Genomic DNA, 7,274 nt, shown 5'->3' with positions numbered 1-7,274 from the left:
TCTGAGATAAGAGGACAACCAGACTGTAAAAAAAAAAATCTTGTTTATGGTGAATAGTAAACGTCACTGTGATTAGTACTGCTTAATTCAAATTATTATGTACCTACATGTCAATATACAAATTAATGGAAAAATCCTCATATAATTTTTATAAACATGAGTCTATTTAGAGTTTAGGGTTTTTTGTCCGAAAATATATATAACTTTTTTGATAATAACTGTTGTTATAAACATTGGTCAAGTGAAATGTCCTTGGAAAAAAAAAAAAACGAAATACTCTAAAGATAATATTTAACCCTGTCCTACCAGTGATAATATTTAAAACCCCTTTCCTACCAGTGATAATATTTAACCTTGCTCTAACCAGTGATATATTTAACCTTGCTCTACCAGTGATAATATTTAACCCTGCTAAACCAGTGATAATATTTAACCCTGCCCTACCAGGTGATAATATTTAACCTTGCCCCTACCCAGTGTTAAATATTTAAACCCTGCCCTACCAGTGATAATATTTAACCCTGCCCTACCAGTGATAATAACTTAACCCCTGCTATACAGCCCAGTGATCAGTGCTAATGTATCACAGTAACACAATGTGCATTAACTTAAAAAAAATTCTTACTTGTATCTGATGTTTGTAGAGAGATTGAACTTTCTAATAAGAGTCCCTAACTGTCTTCTTTTTCAGTACCAAAATCTATAAATAATAAAAAAGTATGAACAATAATACTAATATAGTTATACATCTATGGTAACTTTGTGCCATAGTAAGTCTAATAACATTAAACCCACAAACAGCAATAAATTACTACACAACCTACACTCTATATATAATGTAATAGTTGTTCATAAAAATACTCATTTAAACGTTTCTGCAAATCTTAGAGCTGTTACTACTTTTTAACCACTCACGAAGCTATATCCATAAACAAATGAACATGGCCATTAGTACTACTACTAAAATATCTGTATGCATAGCTGCCAAAATTTCTTTAAAATGTCTTCTTTTGAGTTTTTTCTGTATCTTAGCAACTAGCCTCTTTCATTTTTCTTGTCAACAAAACGTTGATTTGAAATAGTCCGTGACTTACAATGTGTGTGTGTGTGGCTTCCCAAGTGGTCTAAAATTATAGTCTATTTGCGTTCACCTTGCTGCCAGAAAAATTAGACAGTGGGTATAAGTAGTATACATAACACATACCACAGATCATAAATTAAATACTTGTGGTATTATTTCTTATATCTCATGAAAAATAAACCCTATGTGTCAGACCGTTGTACCCAGAGTTGATTTTCTTTTTTGGTAAGAACAATTTTTTTAGCTACAAGTGGTATAGTACTTTTAATCTATATTTATGATTAAAAAGTTTTACAGTTAGAATGAATTTCTGACCATACTGTTTTTTCACTTCAAGCGGTAAAGCTATTTTCATCAATTAATGAAAATTCATAAGATCACATTCCTCGTGGTCATGGCATCTCCTATACTTTGCTTATGGAAAGGGTACAATAAATCTTGTTCTTGTGGGTCCTATCATATTAAATAATGACGCCAAAAGCCAAAAGAACTGGATGGTTCTCAGGAGACAGCTTGATTTTGAAAATTTTGAATTTGGTCGGAGTTATTAGAAAGTTATGATAATTTTTTTTTTTCAGCAAGGTGAAACACAATAGACTCTATAGTACACCTCTAAGAGTTGTAAAAAAGATGAAAAATAATTATATTCATGTATTCCTACCCTGCAATTTTATGGGCTCCTGAATATTTTATATTATATATATATAATATTATAACACCAGTACATGTATATTGTAGTCTAACTTACTCGACACTTAACAGTCCACAAATTAGGGTCTCTAAAAGAGAGAATAATAAAAAATACAAACAGATAAATGTATGTATGGCAGGACTCACTTCACTCAGGTACAGACTCTGTTGAACAATTCTTGTGGTTGTTCTTCGAGATCATCCAAACTACAACAACATACATGTATTATAAAAAATATTACAATGTACATGTTAAATAAAATGTATAACTCATCTAATACTAAGAAGATACACAAACACATTTATTACATGTACTTTAGTGATATGTATATAAATAGATATAGCAACACATAAAAACAAAAAATATATGTATCTTTACATTCCAAGATGTTCCTTACCTTGCAGAATGAGAAGCGTATCGTGATTTAAAATATTCCACCATTTCGTCTTCATTTTCTCCCAACACATCAGTTTACGTCGATGAGTAATCACTAGGTTCCTCATAAAAAATTTTCTAATAACATGGAATAAAAATATCTCATATACATGTATATAGAGCAACAGTATAGTACTAAAATGCCGTATAGTGTATACACATCACTCAGTATTACAAAAATACATACATGTACCTGTTACGATGATATTATAATATATTTGTAATACAGGACAGTTTAATAATGGTACTAGTTACTTACTGTTTTCAGATCTTTCAATGATTTTTTTGAGGTCAGTCAGCTTCCTCTTCTTCATACCCTTCTTCTTCTTCATCCATCTGTCTCCTCTAAAAATATAATAAATAACAAACGATTATCCTCACAAACAAATGATTAAAATTAGTTATAAAAAAAAAAAAAAAAGGATTTTTGAAAAAGAAGAACAGCCTTTGTTTTAAAAGCATAGCTTATGTGAATAGAGCTGATCATAATAAAAATTAAACTGTGTTGTTTTGTTTGTAACTAAAAATATAAAAAACAATTGGAGAAAGTAGGGCAAAAATTGTTCAAGTGGGAAAAAAACAAAAAAGTCTTTTAGATAATACACAACAACATTAACAGTTGTTCTGAAGTAGAAAATTTCTTTGATATAAATTTCCTACTTATAAATTATAATAAAACTTTCAAAAGAAAGCTAACTGTTTTGACTATTGTTAAGATATTTGATATAAAAATTCCTAGTATCTTTTAACATTAATATCTTGATTTTTGATACTACTACAACTTCTGAAACTTATTTGGAACCATTTAAAATCAATTTCTGGTGGATTTATGAAAATATATATCTCTTTAAAAAGCACTTTTGAAAAAGGTAGTTGTTAGAATTCATGAGGTAGTTAAAGAATCACTTGTTCATGATGGACATAAAACAACTTTGTACAGACAAATTTGCAAAAAAAACCATGCAATTCCTTTCCTTTTTTTGATGAATTATTGTAGATTAATTTACTCATCTTTGTTAATACTTAAACTTTATATTAATACACAGAGCATAATTTTAAGGCAGATGTAGGCACAGCTGGTACAATCTATAATACCAAATTACAACACAATACATAGTGTGTCTAGTGTCACACAGAATTAAATATTATTATCCCACATAATATAAAGACCACACCCCAAAATCTTCAATTCAATCAGTAAAACAGTGATAGGGTTTTATTTTCTGTAGTGAATGTAGGGTTCATAGAGAACCCAACCCACTCAAAAATTGCGCCCCTCTAATACAAATGGATTAGTAGGCCAGGTAAGTACGATAACCAAGGAACCTCCGGACCAAGTATGTTGGTCAAGATTAGTGGTCCTGGATCAGATAACAAGATCAGGCATTGTCAAAACACAATTTATACCACATCAATCACAGAGCTATTGTGGGGTGTCAGGGATCCAATCACTATATCAAACATATTTCATTACTACTATTTAAAAAAAAAAAATGTGTCCGTGCTTACTATATATGGTATGATGCTGACATTGCTAAGTCAATTACTACTAACATTATTATAAGTTGCCATTTTGACAACAATGATTAAATGTTAAGCCATTAAAGGCCATCATTCTATCTATTGATCATGACAAAAACCAATATACTTGTAGTATGTATGTGCATAACAATGAGAATAACAAGATTACAAAGGGTTTGTTAGAAAATAGATGTACTTTCAAAACATAATAATAACAAAGATTTAAATTGATTCCTAAGAATTGTTGGCCTTTTTTGCTTATTTAAGAAATAAAAATTAAGAGAGAAAGTTATAGTAGCTAGGACTAAGAGCATATTACAAAGAGAATGTAACAGCACCAATAAATTTGTAAATACAATCTATAACTCAAAGTCACTAGAGCTCATAAGAGAACTTGCTCCTGAAATGGCTAAAAGTCACCAATAGAGGGGGGGGTCTATACCTCCTTCAAAAGACTTTATTGTAATCTACAAAGGAAAGCCTGCATTTATCTCGGAGAACACAGAAATGACAATTGATTGTTATTATATTTTATTTTTTTATAATGTTTTATTTACTTAGTCAATGACTTAAGAAATGTTAACTTTATTTAACTATCAAATTATAGTCAATCTAACACTAATATTGAATAAAACAGGTTGCAACAATGAGCTCAGAGTAACCATGACAACTATTGTTCAATAGTGACAATTCTAACTAGTACAGTTAGGGGGGGGGGGGACTATTGTCATCACTAACAATAGAATATCAACATCATCATTGCCCATAATACAATAAATTGTTGTATTCCAACAAAAACTTGTTGCCAAATAATGGCACAAAACTACATGTGTATGTACATTACTGATAAAACTAACATTTCTTCTACATTAAAAAAAAAAATGAAGTCAATAAAAACACATACATTACTGTATATAACACCACCATTCTCTGAAATGATACTTTCTGGTTAAGCTGCAGGGTTGTGAAACAATGATAGCAACCATTTTGGTACTAAACAGAAAGTTAGCAGTTTTTGTCAAAAAATCCATGCTACAAAGTCAACCTTTGATCTATCAAACAAGAGGAGGGTACTCTTACTGATAGCATTTCTAAACATGTGAGTTAAAAATAAGTTCTATCAGATAAGATGGGGTAACATCTATGACATTTTAGAGATCAAATATTAGACAGTAGTAGGAAATGTAACAGTTTGGTAGTGGGTTAAAAAAAAAAAACCAACAAAAAGAGAATAGTCCATTACCTTCAAGTTTAATAGCATTTGATAACACTTAAAAACAGTCGAGGCAAGAAAGGTAACATTTATATTCGTAGTATTTGTAAAGTAAATCATTGTGATCTGTCAATCTCTAATTGAAGACTGAATACACTGATATTCAATACATATTATCATATTTAAAGATATCATATTACTAGAGGGGGAAGGCACTGAACTGAAGGTCATCCCATTAACTTACAGCTACCCCAGTAAGTTCAGCGGGGACACCTGGCACAAAGATTAAAACAAATATATAAAAACCTGTCGAAAAGGACCTTCATGCTCTACTACCAAAGGACATCCCCCAGATTCTCAGCAGTTAAACTTGTGTTACAGATCTGGTCTTAGCAAGGGCAGTTTGTCAACATGCTGAATTGTTCTTCTAAACAACCCAAGTACATGTTTGGCATCATTTTGTAGAAGAAAAGACTACTAGTTACTATTCTACAATAGATCCTCCTATTCTAGCATCCAGCGATACAATTCAAAAAATTGTCAATGACACACATATAAGGTTTTAGCTCCTTATGTGGGAGTTTCTTTCTCAACAAAACCTCAACTTAGCAAAAACACACGTAGCTTTATATGCAGCGTACTGACCAAAGTTGAGTTCCTCCATTACTCTTCAGGCATAAGGGATGATCCCCCTCCTACAAAACCATCCATACCTGCAAGTAGCTCTATTGCGACTATATGTTTTAAAATCTGTTACTCTATCTCTGTTAGTATTCCACTATAACATTTGTCCCAAACAAAACAACTGCTATTTCAAGGTTTGGGGTCTACCACTGTCAGAAACTAATTCATGTTATTCTGAAACCAAGGCTCCTGCACATTTTTCAAATACTAGTTGTTACAACGTCCAGGCTAAATTCAAAAAGACTGGAGAGTGTGAAGACTTTTGTATATGGGAAAAAGGAATTAAAAATGAAAGTTTAGCTTAGTAAATATAAATAAAATTGTGGATGAAGTGATGTTTTTCTAATCTTACTAATCCTGATGTGACAAAAATTTGGAACAGTGATTAGTAAAAAAATATGTAGGTTTACACACTGTCAGTCCTGGTTTTCTACACAAGGTTGAGTGACACCAACAATGTACAAGTTTGATTACAATCATTATCATACCCACCAGACATGATTTTACCTTTAAAAAAGAAATTGACTCATATTCCAATTTAATCAGAGATATGGTCAGCATTCAAAATTTCAAACATACTAAAGAACAAGCTAAAAGTATCTTACCTGCTTCTTCTTGGATAAACTCTGGATCTTGGACGTTTTTTTATTTTGCTTGTATTTTGCTCTTCTTCATCATCATCATCAAAGTCATTCTTTACTTCTTCTTTCACCTTCTTTCCTCTTCCTTTATAATACATAATAAATTATTTACAATATAATACATGTACATAGTTATAGTAGTTACGATGATTTGACAAAAATGGCTGAAACAACTGAAATACAACTCATTACTAATGTCATTATTAATTTTATAGTAACTGTATGACCATCTGCACTATAGCAAGAATGTGTTTATAGTATTTTTAAAGATATCTAGTGAGATTTTTCAAGCTTTGGGGTTTGAGCCAGAGGACAGATCCTTAGTAGTAAGTTTAAAAAGGTTTAACAGATAATTGTAGAAAAAAATGATAGTGTGATACTGAAGTGAAGCGATTATTTGAATTAGATAACACTGTTATAATCAGTACACTCGCAATATGAGATGATTAAATACTAGCATCTTAATGCCAGGTCGTTATATGGTGTTTCCTTTACACATTTTATTGTCCAAAAAAAAACGCTATTTTATAAAACATACCTTCGCTATAAGGGTGACTCCTCACTGTCCGACATGATAGTCACTATATAAAACTTCAAAAGGCACAAAGAAAACAACACGAGGTATCGATTACTAAAATAGACGGAGATTAAGTGATCACGTGATTTCAATTCAAACCACACCTACTCTTTTTTAACCGTAACTATGCAGACTGCTTGCATCTATGTCAGTTGGTACTGTTTTTACACCCCCAACTGCCCCAAGTATAAAAAATTGAAATATCCTGAATATCTCTTTGATCTTTGTATCAATGTATTAAAACATTCCTATTTTTATTCTAGCAACAAAGATTTCCCTATGACTAGATCAATATCATCCCCAACTCCTGGGATGCCCTCCATTCAGAAGGGTCACGTGATTATGTCACGTATTCCTAGTTTCTGGAAACGTAGATCGAGAACAGGTATATTCTTGGATATTAGAGCTGACTAATCCAGATACAACGTGTG

Source organism: Gigantopelta aegis, unplaced genomic scaffold (assembly GCF_016097555.1).
Source record: "Gigantopelta aegis isolate Gae_Host unplaced genomic scaffold, Gae_host_genome ctg3599_pilon_pilon, whole genome shotgun sequence".
NCBI classification, from domain to species: Eukaryota; Metazoa; Mollusca; class Gastropoda; order Neomphalida; family Peltospiridae; genus Gigantopelta; species Gigantopelta aegis.
The sequence above is the reverse complement of the archived record's forward strand: the minus strand, read 5'-3'. Positions refer to the sequence as shown.